Genomic DNA, 23,187 nt, shown 5'->3' on the forward strand with positions numbered 1-23,187 from the left:
ATGCAGAGTATGCTGACAACAGATCAAGTATAATTAAAACAGAAATATTACTAGAGATAGACATGGGCATAACCAAAAGATAAAAGGGCCAAGTCTCATTAGTTAGCTTGGGATGTCACTCATTGATCCCTGCCTATTGACTTTCAAAGTATTGTGCAACACTCCACACCCCAACACCCCCTTGTCACTGTGGACTGACCTAGTGACTTATTTTTCAGTAAAAGAACATGGCAAAAGTGATTAGGTCACCAAAGAGTCACTTACTATTTTATGCTTCCTTCTATTGCCTTCCCTGCTTGTAAGTTTTAGCAGAGCATGCTTCTGCCCCGCAGAGACCCAAAAGGCAAGGAATTCAGATTGGCTTTAGATCCCCAACCTGTGAGGAATTACACCCTCAATACCACTATAGACAAGGGACTGAATCCTGGTAGTGACATGTGTGAGCTTGGAAAGAGATCCTGAACTAGTCAAGTCATGTGATGACTGTAGATTTAGCTGTATTGCAAGAGAAAATCCACCTAAACTGCCCTTAGATTACTGATCTTCAGAAATGGAGATATTGTTATTGTGGTTTTAAGTCACTCAGTTTTGATGTAATATTTCATGGAATAATAGGCCTTCTAATTCAAAGACATAAACAATTACAAATGTGGAAACTCCAGCAATTTCCAACATGTGAAGAAGAACTGATGGAATTAAAAAGAGAAATGGAAAATTCTGTAGTCATATTTGGAAAATTTAACGCCAAAGTGATAGATCAAGTAGGGGAAAAATCAGCAAGGACACAGAAGAACTGACCAAATACACCCAACCAAGTCTTCTAATCTATTTTACAGTGATAATGACATCTTCCCTTTCTATCTTAATGAGAATCAGATGTCTGGCTATTGAGATTCATTGAAATGAAAGCACTCTGTCCAAATTTTTGTAATGAGAAAGAGAAGTTTCATATCCTTTTCTGACTCCTTACATTCTTTCGATCACTTTAAACAATGAATGTTAAGATACTTAATCATTTTCACTATATGTTTATCAACTAGAAACCATTTATAAAATTACTTAAAAGAAAATGAAACTGGAGAGAACAAGATGTTAGATTAGATTAAGAAAAATGAGAAATTGAGCAACAGAGAATGGGAGGGCTGACCATTCTTTCTTGCTAGATTTTACCCCGTATGCAAAGATTTTTATCACATTTATGACCTCCTGAACACCTCCACAGACCAGCAATACATGACATTAAAAAAATTTCCAAGTATTAACATCTAGTTTTACAAATTGTATCTGCTTCTTTTACATTTATGTTCTTTTATCACAGAGAAGTAAAGACTATTTTTATGAGGATAGTCATTCAGTTACTTTGAGATATTCATGCCTTCTAATGAATCCACCATTTACAGAAGAAATTTCCAAATTCCTTAGAGACTGTATAAGATGGTCTGGGTCCTTAGCACTAGTGATGCTCTATAAAGAAAACTTAACTGAATAAAGTACAACAGGTGTGTTCTGATAAGCACCAACATCTTTGCAAACTTCCCTTCATGTGATGGTGTTAATTTTTTATCATGTTCTTACCCACTGATTCATACTGAATTTTTAATCAATAAAGACCTTGGAGTATTTTTCTTGTGGATAGTCCTGATTCCTCAATCTTGTACTTTTACAGTTGATTTTGTTTTAACCGAAGGCTAGGCTGATTTATTCATCACTCTCTGATTTCATCCTGTTGTCTTTGGCCCTTCACTCTGTCCTGTTGAGATCTTTTTGAATTCTTTCTGTCATCCAATGTATTAGCTATTCCTTCCAGAATTATGTCACATGCCCCCGGGCAGTGGGCCTTTTCTGGCCTCATTTTTTCTTGTTCTGAACATTTCTAAAAATGTCATTTTTATTATCTGAGGCATTTTAACAAGACTCTGCTTATTTGTGCCTCTTACTTTTCTTTCTCTGTATTTCCAGATTTGCACACTCCAGTATTTATCAAGCTCCACCTTTCATCTTGTCACGTTACCCTCAACATATGTACTTACTTTAGTAGTTCATAAGCATGCAAAATGATTTAACAGCTTTTTACTCCTTTCATTTCCCCTCTAATGAAGAACATGTAGCTATAATCACGATTTTGGTTTCAAGAAATTGAAACTCAGTCAATTATCTTAACAGCCAAAATACTCTGGCCAGCGTTTCATCTCATTTTTTCCAGAGATTCAAACACTTATCCCACTGCGCCAGTCCTCCTCTCTCCTGTTATTGGGAATTTTAAGATGACACTCACAAACTCACTGAACATGTGTTTAACCTATATATGACAAAATGACATAAATGATAAAAATCAATAATATGTTTTCAACCCTACCATAAATGCCTGAGAAAATCAATGTAAAGAGAGGAAAAATTTACTTTAGCTCACTATTTTATAGATTTTAGTTCCTGATTGGTAGGCCCTGTTGCTTTTTGGCTTGAGGTAAGGCTACCCTTTGTGAAAGGGGGTATGTGCCAGAGCAAAACCACTCCACTCATGACCAGAAATGATAAAAAAGAAGGTGCCAGGGTCACACGATCCCCTTTGCGGGAATGACCTGAGGGCCACTCGGTTTCATCTCTGCAAACTTTTACTAGCTCCTTACAGCGCCAAGCTGAGGATCAAGCCTTTAACACGTGGGGCATAAAGGAACCTGCCACCTCAAGCTGTCACAGACACATTTTACCATGATGTTTATCCAGGTCTTCTTCATTAATTACTTCCATGTAACTACAAGGAATCAAATCAGCATGGTGATTTCTCGGTTGCTTCCTTTACTGATCCATTTAAAGCCAAAGTGAAAAGGGGGGATTATAACCTGGAAAAACCGTGAAACATGCATGCCAAAAATTCTGTATTTTACAGATAAGTAGCTATTTGAAGCCACACACACACACACACCCTAATGGGAAAGCTCACAATGTAATCAAAACTCTTCACATCCTAGCAAAATATTACAAATGGCTAGTTAACATATGTAAAAAATTAGAATGTAGAAAACAACAGATGTGACTTGTTCCTACTTTTACTTTTGGACCAGAAATATTTACTTTAAAATGATAATCAGTGTTGCTGAGAAGAAGTGAAACAATTATGTTTATAACTGCAGTTGGAAATACAAATGAAAAGTATATTTTAAAATATATTTAACAATAGTGTATGCTTATACTTTTTGATTAGGTAGTTTGAGTTTTTTTTTTTTTTTTTTTTTTTTTTTTTTATTTAAGAGGAAAAAGAGAAAAACACAAAACAAACCAAAGCGCTGTAAGGGTACACGTAATACAGAACTACAAAAAAAACAAAACAAAACAAACAAACAAAAAAAAAACATAACAGTAAGAAATCACCTGTTAGTATATTACATATTATCATCTTGAAAATAGTTCCTCAAATCACAGTATCAAAGAATACAAGGTGGACATTCAAACAGGTAGACTGCAAACAGCTGTGTTCAATGATCCAAAAACATTGATACAGTCAGCTATTTAACACCCCTAAACACACTTGCTGTTATATCCGTTAGAGCTATTTTTCTTTTTTTTTTCCCTCTCTTTTTTACAACAAAATTCACGCACTTTGGATTTCATTACTCCTTAGTGCTTATTACTTTTTTTTTGGGGGGGGGGGGAAGAATACAGTCAAATATGGCAAAACAAAGCTGTCAGTCAATACCAAGGATAGACATAGCACATGATGTAGAACAGAGTACAAGTTTATCAACAATGGTTATCAACGTTGTCCCTTGATTCCTTAAAAAGAATTGTCTATGTCATTAGATATTATAAAGTTGGACAAAACAGTAGAGAACAAGACCAATAAAACTTAGGCATTGTAAACATTACAGGACTTCCAAAGAAGACAATAGTCAAACCAGAATGGGTATCTTAGTGAATCTTATTGTCTTCAAAGTAGTTGCCTATGTCTTCAAACTTGATACTACCATATAGAATGGAACAGAGTCTAATCAGTCAAAACAAGATCGTGGGAGTACTACAGGACTTCAAAACAAGTTAATAGGAAATCAAAAAGAGTTACTATTTATATATCCTAATTTTTTGAATTTTTTCTTTAATTAAGACAAACATAAGAAATGACTAAATAATTTTTTTAAAACAATAAGGGGGAGATTGAGATAAAGCAGGACATAACAATATAACAATAGAGGTCACAGCATGACTGTTTCAACAACCTAGTACTTCACCACCATATAACCTGACTTAATAGTAGTTACCATAGTGTCTTTTTCCTTGATATATTTGGATAAAACTTCATATACTCTAGCTTCAAATATTTTCAAATCAAGAAGCCCAGAATAAAGCCTTTCTAATTAATGAGTGAAAACTTTATAAGGCTCCAAGGCCACCTAATGGGGAATCATGATTACCACATATTTTATATATTTGAATCATTACTTACATTAGGGAAACTATTCGGTATTCACACATGCGAGATTGATTTATTTCACTTATGAGTATGGTCTCAAGCTGCGCCCATTTATTGATAAATATCTCAATGTGATCCTTCTTTATAGCTGAATAATACTCCATTGTATAGAAATACCACAACTTTTTTATCCATTCCTCAGTTGATGGACACTTGGGTTGTTTCCAAGATCTGGCGATTACAAATTGTGCTGCTATAAACATAGGTGCACATATATCACTGTGGTATGATGCTTTCAGTTCTTCTGGGAATATGCCTAGAAGTGGAATAGCTGGAATAAATGGGATTTCCAGTCCCAACTTTTTGAGAAATCTCCAGACAGATCTCCACAAAGGCTGTACCAGTCTACACTCCCACCAGCAGTGCAGGAGAGTTCCTTTTTCCCCACAGCCTCTCCAGCATTTGTTGTCGGTTTTCTTGATCCTGGCCATTCTTTCAGGAGTGAGATGGTAACTCAGTGTGGTTTTAATTTGCATTTCTCTAATGATCAATGATGATGAGCATTTTTTCATGTATTTATTTGCCATTTGCATTTCTTCATCTGAGAATTGCGTATTCATCTCAGATGCCCATTTTTGGATTGGATCTTTGAATTTTGGAGGTCTGAGTTTCTTTAATTCTTTATATGTTTTAGACAAGAGGCCCTTGTCTGAGAGAGAGTTCACTAAAATCTTTTCCCAGTTTGTGGGTTTTCTTTTCACTATGCTGGAGATTTCTTTTGACATGCAGAAACTTTTTAATAAGAAGTGGTCCCAGTTATTGATTCTGGGAAGTATTTCCCGTGCGGTTTGAGTCCTGTTCATGAATTCTTTACCTACTCCTATGTCTCCAAGGTTTCTACCTAATTTGTCTTCCAATAGATTTAGTGTTTCTGTTTTAATATTCAGATCTTTGACCCATTTAGATTTTAATTTAGTACATGGTGATAGACATGGGTCTAGCTTTAGTTTTCGGCAAATGGAGAGCCAGTTTTTCCAGCACCATTTATTAAAGAGACTGTCGTTCTTCCAGTGAACCTGCTTGGCTCCTTTATCAAAGATAAGGTGGTTGAGTGTGTTCGTAGTTGTGGTTGTATCTTCTAATCTATTCGACTGATCTTCGGCTCTGTTTTGATTCCAATACCATGTTGATTTTACTACTGTTGCTTTGTAGTATAACTTCAAGTCAGGGATTGTGATGCCTTCTGCTTTGTCTTTGCTGCTTAGAATTGCCTTTGCGATTCTAGGTCTCTTCTGGTTCCAGAAGAAATTTAGGAGTGATTTCTCTAGATCTATAAGGTATGTTGATGGAATTTCTATTGGGATTGCATTGAATCTGTATAACAGTTTTGGGAGAATGGCCATTTTCACAATGTTTGTTCTTCCTATCCATGAGCAAGGGATGTCTTTCCATTTTCTGAGATCATCTTCAATTTCCTTTTTCAGTGTATTATAATTTTCACTGTATAAGTCTTTCACTTCTTTCGTAAGAGTAATTCCTAAATATTTCATTTTTTTGCTTGCTAATGTGAATAGTCCAGTTTCTCTTATTTCCCTCTCTGTAATTTTGTTGTTCGTGTATAGGAATGCTATTGATTTCTGAGTATTGATTTTGTATCCAGCCACATTACTGAATTTATTTATTGTATCTAAGAGTATTTCAATGGAGTTTAGGGTGTCTTCTATGTAGAGTATCATGTCATCTGCAAACAATGATAATTTAACTTCTTCTTTTCCTATCTTTACCCCTTTTATTTCTCTTTCTTGCCTAATTGCTCTGGCTAGTACTTCCAGTACTATATTAAATAGGAGTGGTGATAAAGGACATCCTTGTCTTGTGCCCGATTTTAAAGTAAAGTCTTTCAATTTTTGGCCATTTAGTATGATGCTGGCTGTTGGTTTGTCATAAATGGCCTTTATTATATTGAGGTAAAGACCATTTATTCCAATTTTCTGTAAAGTTCTTACCATGAATAAGTGTTGGACCTTATCGAAGGCTTTTTCTGCATCTATAGAGATGATCATGTGATTCTTATTTTTGGCTTTATTGATATGGTGGATTACATTTATTGATTTGCGTATGTTGAACCATCCTTGCATTCCTGGGATGAATCCCACTTGGTCATGGTGTATAATCTTCTTGATGATTTGCTGGATCCTATTTGCCAATATTTTATTGAGGATTTTTGCATCTGTGTTCATTAGGGAGATCGGTCTATAGTTCTCTTTTATAGTTGGGTCTTTCTCAGGTTTTGGTACTAGAGTAATATTTGCTTCCAGGAATGACTTAGGAAGGATTGCTTCCCTTTCAATTTCATTGAATAGTTTGAGGAGTGTCGGCATTAGGTCTTCTTTATATTTCTTGTAGAATTCTGCAGTGAATCCATCTGGGCCTGGGCTCTTCTTGGTGGGTAAGGCCTTAATTACATTTTCAAGTTCATTAGCAGAGATTGGGTTATTCAACAGTTTTATATCCTCTTGATCTAGCTTTGGTACTTCATATGCTTCTAAGAATCTGTCTATTTCTTCTGTGTTATCAAACTTTTGAGAGTAGAGGTTTTCGAAATAGGTGTTGATGATCCTCTGTATTTCTATTGGGTCTGTAGTGATTTCTCCTTTTTCATTTCTTATTGCATGAATTTGAGCTTTTTCTTCCCTTTTTTTAATAAGGTTGGCTAGGGGCTTATCGATTTTATTTATTCTTTCAAAGAACCAACTCTTTGATTCGTTGATTCTTTGGATTGTTTTCTTAGTCTCTATTGCATTGATTTCTGCTCTGATTTTTATAATTTCCTCTCTTCTTTTGGCTTTGGGCTTGACTTGCTCTTCTTTTTCTAGCTGTTTGAGGTGTAGCATCAAGTTATTTATTTGTATTCGTTCTGTTTTCCTGATGTGGGAACTCAGTGCAATAAATTTTCCTCTCAGAACGGCTTTCATTGCATCCCACAGATTCCGGTAAGTTGTATCTGCATTTTCATTTTCTTTTAGGTATTGTTTAATTTCTTCTTTAATTTCTTCTGTGACCCACTGATTACTCAAGAGTGTGTTATTTAGTTTCCATGTGTTTGTGGAATTTTTGCAGTATCTTTTGTCATTAATTTCTAATTTCAGAGCGCTATGATCCGATAATATGCAAGGGATGATTTCAACTTTTTGCATTTGCTTAAATATGTTCTGTGAGCTAATATATGGTCTATTTTAGAAAATGATCCATGTACTGCTGAGAAGAATGTGTATTCTGATGTTGTTGGGTGGAACATTCTGTATATGTCTATCAAACCCATTTGTTCACAGGTGTGATTCAGTTCTGTTATTTCTTTGCTCATTTTCTGTCTGGTTGATCTGTCCCTTGGTGTCAGTGGTGTATTAAGGTCTCCTGTTACAATTGTGTTACTGATAATTTGAGTTTTCATTTCTGTTAATAATTGTTTTATATAACTGGGTGCTCTGGAGTTTGGTGCACATATATTTAAGATAGTTATCTCTTCCTCTTGGAGTTTTCCCCTTACGAGTATGTAGTGACCTTCTTTGTCCTTTATGGTCATTGTTGGTTTAAAGTTCACGTTGTCTGCAAACAGAATGGCTACTCCTGCCTTTTTTTGGATTCCTGCTGCATGAAGAATTGTTTTCCATCCTTTGACTTTCAGTCTGTGAGTATCCTTCTGGGTTAGATGGGTTTCCTGTAAACAGCATATGGTTGGATTTTGTTTCTTGATCCATTCTGCTAGTCTGTTTCTTTTGATTGGTGCATTGAGACCATTTACATTAATGGTTATTACTGTTAAATGCTGGTTAATTGTAGGAATGTTATCTCTCTGCTGTTGCATCTTTATCATTCTGTTCTGTTTAATTATTTGCTTTGCTTAGTGGTTTTTTCCTTTGTGTATCTAAACTGTCTTTCAATATTTTTTGCAGGGTTGGTTTGGTGTTCATGAAGTTCTTCAGCTGTTCTTTGTCATGGAAGTATCGTATTGCACCATCTATTTTGAATGATAGTTTTGCAGGATATATCAGTCTCGGTTGGAACTCATTTTGCTTTAGGATCTGGAATACTTCACTCCATGCTCTTCTTGACTTTATCGTTTGTGCTGAGAAGTCTGCTGTGATTCTGATAGGTTTTCCTTTATAAGTGATCTGTCTTTTCTCTCTGACAGCTTTTAATAATCTATTCTTGTGTTGGATTTCTGGGATGGTGATTATTATATGTCTGGGTGTAGTTTTATTTTGGTTATGACTGTTTGGAGTTCTATATGCTTCACTGATCCTGATGTCAGTTTCTGATCTCATGCTTGGGAAATTTTCAGCTATTACTTCTCTAAATATCTTCCTGACATCCTTCATGTTGTCTCCCTCTCTTTCATTAATCCCTATCATTCTTATGTTATTCTTCTTTGCATCATATTGCAGTTGTTGAATTGTTGTTTCCTGATTCCTTGTTATTTTCAAAAGATCTTTCCTTTCCTGTTCACTAGCTGCAATCCTGTCTTCAAGGTCTGAAATTCTATCTTCACTTTCATTAAGGCGGTTTTTACAACTTTCAGTGGAGTTTTTTATTTCCTGTATATCTCTGTGCATCTGCATTATGTATTCTGTTTGTTTCTTATATTGCTCGTCTAGGGATTCTATCTTTTTGTTTAGTTCCTCCAATTTTTATCTGTGTTTTCTTTAGATATATTTAGAATCTCTTTCATTTCTTTTATCATTTCTTCTTTTATCTGGGAGATTATTTCGAGTTTGAATTTCTTTAAAGCTTCCTGGAGTTGCTTGTCAATTTCAGTGGCTATTGTGTCCGATATATGAGGTGGATGGGATATATTTTCTTCTATATACATCGCTCCTAGGGTTTCTTGAGATGGGCTGGAGGTTTGAGGTTGTAATTTGGTCTTTCGTTTTGTCATTTTCCTATATTTCTGTGTTTCAAGTGTTATTTGAAAGCTTCCTCAGGATCTGTTGAAAATCCCCTTCTATGTTTGGAGCTACTGAGACTCTGGCACCGTGCTACCCCAAGCCATTGGGCCTACAGAACCAGTGGCCCTCCTCTGCCTGCTCAGAACTCCACAGTTCCAGACAAGCTGGGCCTCAGGGACACTGTGCGCCCACCTGCCCCTTGGAAGCCCCACAGTTCTTCAATCGCAGCCGGGTTAGGGTACTCACCACAGGCCACAGTGGTTCAGGAACCTGTGGACCCTCCCTGGTTGCAGAGATATCCAGAGTCCTCCAGACACGCAGAGAGGCCGGTGAGGGCACCCCAGATCTTCCCAGCTCCTCCTCTGCAGACCTATGGCCAGGCCCGGCAGCTAAACAGGCTGGGCTAGGCTGGTAGTGTGGGCCAGCCCACCTATAGGGAGCTCAGCAGGTCTCCAAGTGAAGCCGGAATGGGGAGGCTGATATGGAAGCCTCAAACCCACCTCTCTCCTTCACTGCACCTGGAAGCCTGGGGGAACTCCAGCAGTCTGGGCGGAGATATCCAGAGTCCTCCAGACACGCAGAGAGGCCGGTGAGGGCACCCTAGATCTGCCCAGCTCCTCTTCTGCAGACCTATCCAAGCTGAAGCTTTGGAGATGGCGGCCAAATGCGGGCAAAAGGCTGCCAGTGGAGGTGTAAGTGAGTAAAACCACTTTCGAAAAGTTTGGTAGTTTCTTTAAAAGCTGAAAACACTTCCCTTATGATTCAGCCATCGAGTTCTGCAATGTGGAACTTGCGCAGGGCGTAGGGCCCAGGTGCGGGGGCGAGCACGGCGAAGGCCGGTAGTTTGAGTTTTGGGTTTTTATTCTAACAACCTATCCTTTAATGACTCAAACTGTTCACACATAAGAATATTCACAACTATCAGTTTAGGAAAGATTTTAAATTACTCCAATTTTCTAGTTAAAGGCTAATGGTGAAATGAAGGTAAAATTACAAAATACAGTAATTCATAGTAGTAAAACCAGATTTTAAAACTCTACATCACTTAGCATAAATATAACTCCATACTATACATTAAAATCATATAAATGAATGAAACAATATAAAATTTATTTAAAAATATAAACATAAAATGGTGTACAGTGTGACATAGTTTTTTAATTAATAGTTTAGGTAGTGGTTATGGATTATTTTACAGCTTTATACTTGTGTATTTTTCTATATTTAAGCAAAAAGCTTTCATTAATTTTTAATTAGAAAAAGTCATATGACTGATGCAGAAACTAAAAAAAACCCATCAGGTGAGTCATTTACAGTTGTTAGGAAAATGCCTATGAAACGATACCTCTAGAGAACCTCATTATGTTAAAATTTAATTATAAATATGAGTTAATAATTATAATGCTTGAAAATAAATGTTCTATTCTGTTAATTAGCCTTTGCTTAAAAATCCAGGAGAGTAAATTAGAAATTTTAAAAAGCTATTTAATCAGAAATCTTTATTATTTTTAAAAATGCATTCTTTGGTTCCTATGGAATGATCAGAGAATATGGGAAATCTAATAAGGTGAAAGGTCCATTTCTCCCTTAATAGGCCACAATCTTATTAGATCATATGCTACAGGGGTGAGAGAAGATAGCTTTTCTACATATTTCAGAATAAATCTTTCCTGGTGTCCAGGAGTATATTCACTTAATACGTATGTCATTTTCTGGGAGTTAAATAAAACATCGTATTATTTACTTTTTAAAGACCATTGCAATATAAATAAAAGTAATAATTTACTTTCTATATCTTCAATAATACCAAAGAAAACTTTGATCATAATAACTTTTCATCTGCACCATTCAAATTTCTTTACCCCTTCCCACACATATTAGATCTCAATTGAGGAGTATGTGTAAGTTTAAATGCTGAAAACATATTCTGATTCGCAATGTAACTTTGAACATGAATCACACCTAATATTCATGGAACACTTATTGTGTGTCAGGCAGTACATAAAGTGGAATATCTGTCCTAGTGTAGTTTACACTCTGTGGGGGACTCATGGCAAAAAGTAAAGAAATAATTTTATAATTTCAAACATCAATGTAAATTAAATCAACACATGTTGATAAAGAAGTGACAGGTTTAGATGGAGTTGCAACTGGTCACACACAATCAATAGGACATAGATGAAATGAATGTGTGAATCTCAGGAAATACTGGGGAAAGAAGACAGCAAAGATTAAAGGGCAGAGAGTAAGAGGGTAAAGAAAAAGAATTATATGTGTTCTTTACATATACCAGTTCCCCACAATGATTGTGATCATTATGTGCTACAAATATTTACCAATAGAAACAAAAAATTAAAAGAAATAAGAGCAAAGGATCAAAAGGAGCACTAATAGTGAAAATTGCTGAATTAGGGAAAATTTGTTTCAAAAGAAATGGAAGAATTAGCCAAGGACTAGATTATGTAAGATCACTTGATAATGGCAATGTTTTATACTTAATTTCATGTGAATAGACTAGAAAGCTTTGGGAAGTATAACATAATTTGACTTAATATTTTAATAAACTCAATCAGTTATTCAACTGACTACAGATATATTTGAGAGATAGAGTAGCAATAGAAGCAATAGGAATCTACTACAATTATAAATAAAGGCTTACCTGATACATAGTGTTAGAGGTAATATGAAGTACATTTTGACAATATCATGAAGGGAAAAATGCACTTTAATAAAAATAGAGCAGAAGTTTTTTCATTACCTGCCTCCGGCTTTATTTAGCTGCTATATTTATCAGGACAATCCCATCCATCTGGAACAAAACCAGTGTATAAAGTCAAGGAGAGGTATTTTCCTTTAAAACATAAATATCAATACAATATTACACAGTCCATGAAGAATCAGGCCAATACAACCCCACAAAAAGGAAAATAGTAAAGCCTTGATAGTTGGCCCAAAGAAATAGAAATCTATGAATTAACTGAGAAGAATTTAAAATATTTATTTTAAGAAAGTTCAAAAAGGTATAAAAGAACCACAAAAATCAGAACAATGCTGTATGAACAAAATATGGAGATGAGCAAACAAATAAAAGTCATAAAAATAGATGTTCCAGAGGTTAGGAATACAATGCATAACATGAAAATTATGACAGTTTCAATAGTCAGTTCAATCAAATGGAAGAATCTGTGATATCAATAGTAGGTCATTCCAAGTCATTTAGTCAGAGGAGGGAGACAAATGAAAGAGTGAAGAAATCTTATGATATACCCTCAAGTAAATCTAATGCATACATTATGTGTGGGAGTTGTAAGTGATAGCCAAAACCTTCCTAAGTCTTGGGAGAGGCACAGACATCTAAGTTTAGAAACTCTGAAAGAGGAAGAAGATTACACCAAGGCACATTATGATTACATCCTCAAAAGTTAAAGACAAAGAACTTTTTAAAAGCAAGAAAGAAAATAACCTCATTGTTTACAAAAGAATTTTATGTAGTTATCAACAAATTTCTCAGCAGAAATACTGCAGAGCAAAAACAATTGAGATGAAATATTCAAAATGCTGAAGGAAAAATGATCCATGCCACACAAAATACTGTATGTGACAAAACTATCCCTCAGAAATAAAGAAGAGATAAAGATTTCCTTAAGAAAAAAAAATGGAAGGAGGTGATCACTATTAGAACTGCCTTACAAGAACCATTAAAGGAAATTTATCATGTTGGAATGAAAAGATGCCAATTAGTAACAGGAAAGCATGTGAAATTATCAAATATGCTGGTAAAAACAAGTAATAGGCAAATGTAGAATAGTATTGTATAGAATACTATTGTCTATATAATATACTATTGTCTGTATAAATTGTTATTAATTCTAATAAGGTAACAGGCAAGACTATTGAAAGTACCTATAGATAAAATAACTTGTAAGAGAGTAATCTATAAAAAATGATGCAGATTGTGACATCAGTTACATAAATCATGGGGTGGTTAGTAAAGTATAGTTTTTGGGTGCAATATAATTATATTTATTTAAAATGGATTTGAATTTTAAGATGTTTTACATAAATCCCATGGTGATTACAAAGAAAAAATTGTAAGCATAGAAGGAGCAAAGGAACTACAAATTAGGAACTACAATAACAGAATTGCACAGAAAGTCCTCGCATAAAATAAGTACTTTAATAATTAATTATATAAAAAGTTACTTAACAGTTTCAAGTTCCCAGTCAAAATCTATACAGTAATTTAACTTTTTAAAAAATTACTAAGATCCAGCCATATGCTACCAGCTAGAGAATCATTTTTGTTTTAGGAACACATAGGCTAAAAGTGAAGAATGGATAAAAAGATATCCCATGCAAATGGTAACTAAGAGACAGCAGAGGAGGTTGCAATTTTATTGAGCAAAATACACTTTATGCATTCAAAAACTGTAACAAGAGACAAGGTCATTCTTAATGATAAAAGGGTCAGTTTGACAGGAAAATATCTCAGTTATAAAATATATTTATCAAACATCAAAGCATTTAAATATATAAAGCAAACATTGATAGTGTTGCAATCATGGAAGTGAGAAATAATGACTTAACTAATAGTAAGAGACTTCAATAACCCATTTTCTTTTTTTTTTAAAAAAAGATAATCTATACAGAAATCTACTAAGTAAACAGCAGAGGTAAACAACACTACACTCTGAAAAGATCTAACAACTTGTAGGGGACATTTCACCCAACAGCAAATAATACACCTTCTCAGTGTGCACAGAATATTTGGATACAGCATGTGTTAGGCTAAACAACTATAAAATGTCTTTAAAATTTCCAAATAAAAAATTATTCCAAGTTTCTTGTCTAACAAAAATAGAATTGGAAATCAGTAGCACCAAGAAAATGAGGAAAATAAAAAAAATATGGACGCCAAACTTGTTCTTGAATAACTATTGGATCAAACAGGAAGCCAAAAGGAGGTTTAAAAATATCTTAAGAACAATGAATGCAAAAACACAATATGCTGAAACTTCTAGGCAACAGCAGAGACAGAAGTGCTTTGGAAATTCAGATCAATAAGCACATACATTGAAAAAAGAAGAAAGGGCACAAATATATAACCTAAGCTTATCAAGGAAATAGAGAAAGCAAAACAAACTCCACCTAGTATAAGAAAAGAATATAAAATGGGTATAAGAAAATCATCAGAAAATATCAGTAAAATTACAATTGACTTTTTAAAGATGTAAAATACTAGTTACAATAAGATAAAAAATGAAAATATTCAAATTTTTAACAAATCAGAAATTAAATAGGAGATATTATAATAGATGTTTAAGAAATTAAAAGGAACATATGAGACTATTATGAAAAATTATATGCCAATAAATTAAGCATCATAGAAGAAATGGACAAATTTTTAAAAACATGCTATCTACTAAAACTGAATCAAGAAGAGAAAGCCATAACAGGCCAATAAAAAGAAAATCGTATCAGTTAGCAAAATTTCAAACAAAGAAAAGTCTAGAACTACATAGATTCATGGGTGAATTCTATCAAACATTCCAAGAAGAATATCTATGGTTATCAAATGCTTTCCAAAAAAACTGTAGGAGAGGAAACATGTCTAGATTAATTATAGGAGGCTAGTTTCTCCCTGAAACAATCAACAATGCTACCATAAAAGGAAACTACAAGCCACTAACTCTTATAAAAGTAGATGCCTAAATCCACAAAAAATGTTAACAAAATGATTTCAACAGGAATCCGGGGAACTGGGCTGGCTGAGGTGAGTGTCTGCGCACCACTCCAAGCCCCAGAGTTTAAGATCATTGCTACCAGTTGTCAAGGAACCTCCCAGCTTCCTTCCACACTTGTCAGGCTCTGCAGGTTTTGGGCCTGCCTGGGCCACGCAGTGAACTTCTCTCAATCCGGGATACTGGGTGGCCAGAGTCCCAGGAGCTGAGGGCATAGAGGACAATTTCCAACAGGTCCAGGGGAAGCCTTGGAACAACACCTAAAACACAGAAATATAAGAAAATGAAAAATGAAAGGCCAAAATGCAATCTCAAACCTGCAGCCCATCCCAAGAAAGCTTAGGAGCTATGTACATAGAAGAAAATATATGCCATACACCTGAAATACCTGAAATAATAGCAACTGAAATAAAGAAGGAACTTCGGGAAGCTTTAAAGAAATTAAAACTAGAAATAATCTCCCAGGTAAAAGAAGAAATGATAAAAGTAATGAAAGAGATGCCGAACACATCTAAAGAAGACACAGTTTAAAAACTAGAGGAATAAACAACAAAAAAAATAGAATCCTGAATGAACAATATAAGAAATAAACAGAATACATGAAGCAGATTCAAAGAGATATACAGGAAATCAAAAATTGCACTGAAAGTTGTCGAAACCACCTCAACAAAAGTGAAGATAGAATTTCAGACCCCGAAGACAAGATTGCAGCTAGTGAACAGGAAAGGAAAGATCTTTTAAAAATAACAAGGGATCAGGAAATAACAATTCAACAGCTGCAAGATGATGCAAAGAAAAACAAGATTGATAGGAATAAATGAAAAAGAAGGGGACAACACAAATGATATCAAGAGGCTATTTACAGAATAGCTGAAAGTTTCACAAACATGAGAATGGAAACTGACAAAGGATTAGTGAAACATATAGAACTCCAAACAGCCATAACCAAAATAAAACTACACCCAGACATATAATAATCACCATCCCAGAAATCCAACATAAGAACACAATATTAAAAGCTGTTAGCGAGACAAGACAGATCACATATAAAGGAAAACCTATCAGAATCACAGCAGACCTGTCAACACGAACACTGAAGTGAAGAAGAGCATGAAGTGAAGTATTTCAGATCCTAAAAAAAAATGATTTCCAACCAAACTCATGTACCTTGCAAAACAGATGGAGAAATAAGATACTTCCATTACAAGGAACAGCTGAAGAACTTCATGATCATCAAGACAACCCTGCAAAGAATACTGAAAGACGGTTTAGATACACATGGGAAAGAATCCACGAAGCAAAGCAGACAATCAAACATAATGGAAAGATAAAGATGCAACAGCAGAAAGATAACATGTAAACAATAAACCTATATATATATATATATATATATATATATATATATATATATAAACAGTTATAACCATTAATGCAAATGGTCTCAATTCACCAATTAAAAGAAATAGACTGGCAGAATGGATCAAGAAACAACATCCAACCATATATTGTCTACAAGAAACCCATCTAACCCAAAAGGAAGCTCACAGACTGAAAGTCAGAAGATGGAAAACAATACTTCATGCAACAGGAACCAAAAAAAAAAAAAAGAGCATGAGTAGCCATTCTGTTTGTAGACAATGTCAAGTTCAAACCAAGAATGATCCTAAGAGATAAAAAAGGTCACCACATATTGGTTAGGGGAAAAGTTCCAGAGGAAGAGATAACAATCTTAAATATCTATGCACCAAATTCCAGAGTACCCAGTTATACAAAGCAAGTGTTAACAGAATAAAAAATCAAATTAGTTATAACAGGAGACCTTAATTGACACCAAGGGACAGATCAACCAGACAGAAAATCAGCAAAGAAATAACAGAAATGAATCATACCTGTGAACGAATAGACTTGATAGATGTATACAGAGTGTGCCATCCAACAACATCAGAATATACATTCTTATCAGCAGTACATGGGGTATTTTCTAAAATAGACCGTCTACTAGCCTACAGAACATATTTAAATAAATGCAAAAGAATTGAAATTACCCCATGCATGTTATCAGATCAAAGCACCGTGACACTATAAATTAATGATAAAAGAAACTGCAAAACCCCCACAAACACATGGAAATTGAATAATACACTCTTGAGCAATCAGTGGGTCACAGGGGAAATTAAAGAAGAAATTAAGCAATACCTACAAGCAAATGAAAATACAATATAACTTACCGGAATCTGTGGGATGCAATGAAAGCAGTCCTCAGAGGAAAATTTATTGCACTGAGTTCCCACATCAGGAAAACAGAAAGAATACAAACAAACAAGCTGATGCTACACCTCAAACATCTAGAAAAAGAAGAGCAAGTCAAGTCCAAAGCCAAAAGAAGGGAGGAAATTCTAAAAATGAGAGCAGAAATTAATGCAATAGAGACTAAGAAAACAATCCAAAGAATCAATGAATCCAAGACTTTGTTCTTTGAAAGAATAAATAAAATTGATAAGCCCCTAGCCAACCTTATTTAAAAAAGGAAAGTCAAAGCTCAAATTCATGCAATAAGGAATGAAAAAGGTGAAATCACTATAGACTCTGTAGAAACACAGAAGATCATCATCACCTATTTCAAAAACCTCTACTCTCATAGGTTCAATAACACAGACGAAATAGACAGATTCTTAGAAACATATGAAGTACCAAAGCTAGGTCAAGAAGATGTAAAACTGTTGAATAGCACAATTTCTATTAATGAAATTGAAAATGTAACTAAACCCTTTCCTGCAAAGAAGAGCCCAGGCCCAGACCTATTCACTGCAGAATAGTACAAGACATACAGAGAAGACTTAATGCCCACACTCTTCAAACTCTTCAATGAAACAGAAATGGAAGCAATTTTTCCTAAGTCATTCCTGGAAGCAAATATTACTCTAGTACCAAAACCTGAGAAAGACCCAACTGAAAAAGAGAACTACAGGCCAATATCCCTAATGAACACAGATGCAAAAATCATCAATAAAATATTGGCAAACAGAATGAATCAAATAATCAAGAAGATTATACACCACCATCAAATGGGATTCATCCCAGGGATGCAGGGATGGTTCAATATATGTAAATCAATAAATATAATCCACCATATCAATAAAGCCAAAAGTAAGAATCATATGATCATTTCTATAGATGCAGAAAAAGCTTTTGATAAGGTCCAACACTTATTCAGGATAAGAAAGTTACAGAAAATTGGTATAGATGGTCTAATTTACCTCAATATGATAAAGGCCATCTATGACAAACCAACAGCCAGCATCATATTAAATGGCCAAAAACTGAAGGCCTTTACCTTAAAATCTGGCACAAGACAAGGATGTCCCTTATCACTGCTACTATTCAACATAGTACTGGAAACACTAGACAAAGGAATTAGACAAGAGAGAAAAATAAAAGGGGTAAAGATAGGAAAAAGGTTAATTTATCATTACTTGCACATGACATGGTATTCTACAAAGAAGACCCCAAAACGTTGAAAGACTCCTAGATATAATAAATAAATTAGCAGTGTAGCTGGATACAAAGTCAGTACTCAAAAATCAATAGAATTTCAATACACTAAAATCAAAATCACTGAGGGAGAAATAAGAGAAGCCACATCATTCACACTAGCACCCAAAAAATAAAAATACTTAGGAATTAATGTCATATAAGATGTAAAAGATCTATACAGGGAAAACTATAATACCCTGAAAAAGAAATGAAAGAGGATCTCAGAAAATGGAAAGATATCCCTTGTTCATGGACAGGAAGGATAAATATTGGGAAAATGGCCATTCTCCCAAAACTGTTATATAGATTCAATGCAATCCCAATGAAAATACCATCAACATACCTCATAGATCTAGAGAAATCACTCCTAAAATTCATCTGGAGCCAGAAAATACCTAGAATAGCAAAGGCAATTCTGAGCAGCAAAGGCAAGACAGGAGGCATCACAATCCCTGACTTGAAGTTCTACTACAAAGTTACTGTAATAAAATCAACATGGTACTAGAATAAAAACAGATCTGAAGATCAATGGAAGAGATTAGAAGATAAAACCACAACTACAAACACACTCAACCACCTCATGTTTAATAAATGGGCCAAACAGGTTCACTGGAAGAACAACAGTCTCTTTAATAAATGGTGTTGGAAAAACTGTCTCTTCATATGCTGAAAACTAAACCTAGACCCATGCCTATCACCATGTACTAAACTAAAATCTAAATGGGTCAAAGATCTGAATATTAAAATAGAAACACTAAATCTGTTGGAAGACAAATTAGGTAAAAATCTTGAAGACATAGGGATAGTTAGAGAATTCATGAACAAGATTCAAACCGCATGGGAAGTACTTCCAAGAATCAATAACTGGGATTATGTCTTATTAAAAAGTTTCTGGGGGCTGGGGTTTTAGCTCAGTGGCATAAGCGCCTGCCTTGCAAGCAGGCAGTCGTGAGTTCGATCCCTGGTACCGATAAAAAGGAAAAAGACCAAAAAAAAAATGTCTCTGCATGTCAAAAGAAATCTCCAGCACAGTATAAAGAAAACCCACAAACTGGGAAAAAGTCTTAGTGAACTGTCTCTCAGACAAAGGACTTCTGTCTAAAACATATGAAGAATTTTAAAAAGTCATACCCCGAAATTCAAAGATCAAATCCAAAAATGAGTATCTGAGATGAATACACAGTTCTCAGATGAAGAAATACAAATGGCAAATAAATACATGAAAAAATGTTCATCATCATTGGTCATTAGAGAAATGAAAATTGAAACACACTGAGATTCCATCTCACTCCTGAAAGAATGGCCAGGATCAAGAAAACTACCAACAAGAAATTCTGGAGAGGATGTGGGGAAAAAGGAACTCTCCTGCACTGTTGGTGGGAGTGTAGACTGGTACAATCACTGTGGAGATCAGTCTGGAGATTTCTCAAAATGCTGAGACTGGAAGTGCCATTCAACGCAGCTATTCTACTTCTAGGCAAATTCCCAGAAGAAATGAAAACATCATACCACAGTGATATATGTGCACCCATGTTTATAGCAGCACAATTTGTAATAGCTAGATCTTGGAAACAACCTAAGTGTCCAACAACTGAGGAATGGACAAAAAAGATGTGGTATTTTTAAACAACAGAGTACTACTCAGCTATAGAGAATGATTACATTGAGATATTTATAAATAAATGGACGCCATATACATAAGTGAAGTAAATCAAACTTACATGTATAAATACCATATAGTCTCCCCAGTGTAAGAAATGATAAGAGCACATAAGAGTTTATGGTAATCATGATTCCGCATTACATTGCTTTGAAGCCTTATAATGTTTGCATTCGTTAGTTGGAATGATTTTATACTGGTTTGTTTGATTTTATTATCTGTGATAGTATGAACAGCTCTTTTGAAGAAAACAAGACATTATAATAGCCAGGGATGATTTAATATCATCTTACTCTGAAGTGTTACCATGCTTTTGTTCTTCTGTTTCCATTGGTTCTGTCATATTGGATTTTATTATGTGTGATAGTATAAACACATTTTCTATGGAAAATGAGATAATATAATAGCCATTGTTCCTTCTCTGTTATTTGGTTCTGAATGCCCTGTAATACTTTCATTCTCTTGAATGGTTTTATACTATTTTGTTATGTTTGATACTAATGTATATGAAATTATACTCAACTATTTCAAAGAAAGAGACATTATGGTAGTTCCTATTAATTACAGGTTATCTTGTGGTGAAATACTATGTTGCTTACGTTGTTCTGTTTTGATCTTCTTTGTTATGTCCTCTTTTGTCTTAATCTCTATAAAATAAAATAAAAAAATACAAAAGAGATCAGGTTTTATAGGGGGAACACAGAATAAAATAAAAACAATGTCTGAATAGATGCTATAAAGTAGCCTTAGTTTTTCTTCCTCTGTTGGAATGTCCATGAGGACAAGGCAATTGACTACTTTTAATTACTCTTAATTTTTTTTTTCTGTAATATAAGCATTTTCAAGAAATAGTCCAAGTTGTTTTACTGATGCTTGTATTTTGAACAAGATTAAAGTTAGTTGAAAAATCTAATTGGGTTTGTCTGCCCTGTGATTTTTCCAGGCCTGGTTTTCATTTTATTTTTCTCTAATGGCCTATAATATAATGAAAATAAAAAGAAACGAAATATGATCGTGTTGTTAGATATAAAATCAATTTGAAAAATTCAAATTTAGCAAAATTTTCAGGAAAATAGTTGTAGAAGGATCCTAACCTGGATACAACTGAGATAAACTGTGAAATTCTCACAGCTAATGACATAATCAGTAGAAAAAATCCCAAAAGTTTTCATTTTTTATAATGTTATAACAAAGTACCACAGATTGGATAATTTATGCATAGCAGAAATTTATTCCTTGTATTTTTGAGGCCTGAGAAGTCTGTGATTGAGACAATGTGAGGACCAGTATGTATTGGAAGATTTTCTAAGATTCTTTCAAGAAAATATTCCGCACTGCGTCAGACATTAGAAATGCTGACTCCTCACAGAGTGGAAAGAACAGAAAGACCAAAGGGACTGTTTTCAGGCTATAAGCATACTGATCTCACTCACCAAAGCAAAACTCTCAACCTAACTACCTCCAAAAGTTATGTCACTTAATACCACTGCATTGGGAATTAAGTGGCAGTATGAATTCTGAACACAGAATGGTCATTCAAACAACAGCAATTTCCTTTTAACATCCAGTGTAAGACAGATGCCTGCTCTCACTACTTTTATTCAGCATTGTAACAAAGTCCTAGTCAGAGCAATTAACAAAATAGGACATCAAAAGGCATCTGAGTCAGAAATACCTAAAATAATCTGTTTACAAATGGCATTATATATGTGTAGACCTGTGTGTGTGTGTGTGTGTGTGTGTGTGTGTGTGTGTGTGTGTAATGGAAAATTGTTCATGCCCAGAAAGGAGAAAATCATTTCATGACAATATGGGTGACCCTGGAAGTCATTACATTGAAAGGGATAAGCCAAACACAGAAGGATGAATATTGAATAATCTTACTTGTACATGGAAACTAAAAAGTTAAACTCATGAAAACATAAACTGGCAGTTTTCAGCGATACAGGATCTTCAAAAGGATGACATTTAATTTATGAGAGGTGGATAAATTCTGGAGTACAGCATGGTGACTCTAATCAATATAGTGTCATGATACTTGAGATTTCCTGAAAGTGACTTAAGTGCTTACATAATGTACAAAAACTATAACTACGTGTACTGTCATATACCATCACATTGTAGTTCAAATTGTGATAATAATTTCACAACATACACATATCAAAATATCACCTTGCATTCCACAAACATGAAATTCTCAATCTATAAGACCTTGATAACAATAAAAAACTAAAATTTACTAAAATATATAAATGTATATTGCAGAAAATAAACAGCTGTTAGAATTCTAATAGTACAATTGATATATTTTTGTAAGAGTGAGGATTGAACCTAGAACTTTCTCACTATCTTTATTCCTTGGACATGTGTTTCAGTTTTTATTTTGAAACAGGGTATAAATTGCCTGGCTGGACTCCAACTACCTTACTACTACTAAAGAGCTGAAATAATAGGCATATGCCACTGTGCCTGGTAACTGTTATAATTTATGATAATTCACAGAAATCACTTAGGTTATCAATCCAAATATAATTTCCTGCCAAGAATTTGAGATCACTTTAACACTTTAATATGAAATTAGGGGCCTATTTTAAGGAATGAAACCATGTGATCTTATTTTACATTACCTTTGTTTTTAGCTTGTATTTGAACATTTTATACATATTTCAATATAATAGTTTGTCTAATATTTTATTTATATTTAAAATTCTAATTATCCTATGTTAAAGTATGTTAAAATTGACATATTTGCCAAATTTCCTTTATTTTTTCCCAATGAGATATGTATGTCTTGTCATTTCTTTATGTGCCATGATATAATGAAGCCCAATAAATTGAGGAAATGTTCTATGTTTGGAAAAATCAGTTAAGAGCGTGGAACCAGAAGAGTTGTTCAGGTCT

Source organism: Cavia porcellus, unplaced genomic scaffold (genome assembly GCF_034190915.1).
Source record: "Cavia porcellus strain 051 isolate PalLab524CR breed Dunkin Hartley unplaced genomic scaffold, mCavPor4.1 scaffold_2, whole genome shotgun sequence".
Lineage (NCBI taxonomy): Eukaryota > Metazoa > Chordata > Mammalia > Rodentia > Caviidae > Cavia > Cavia porcellus.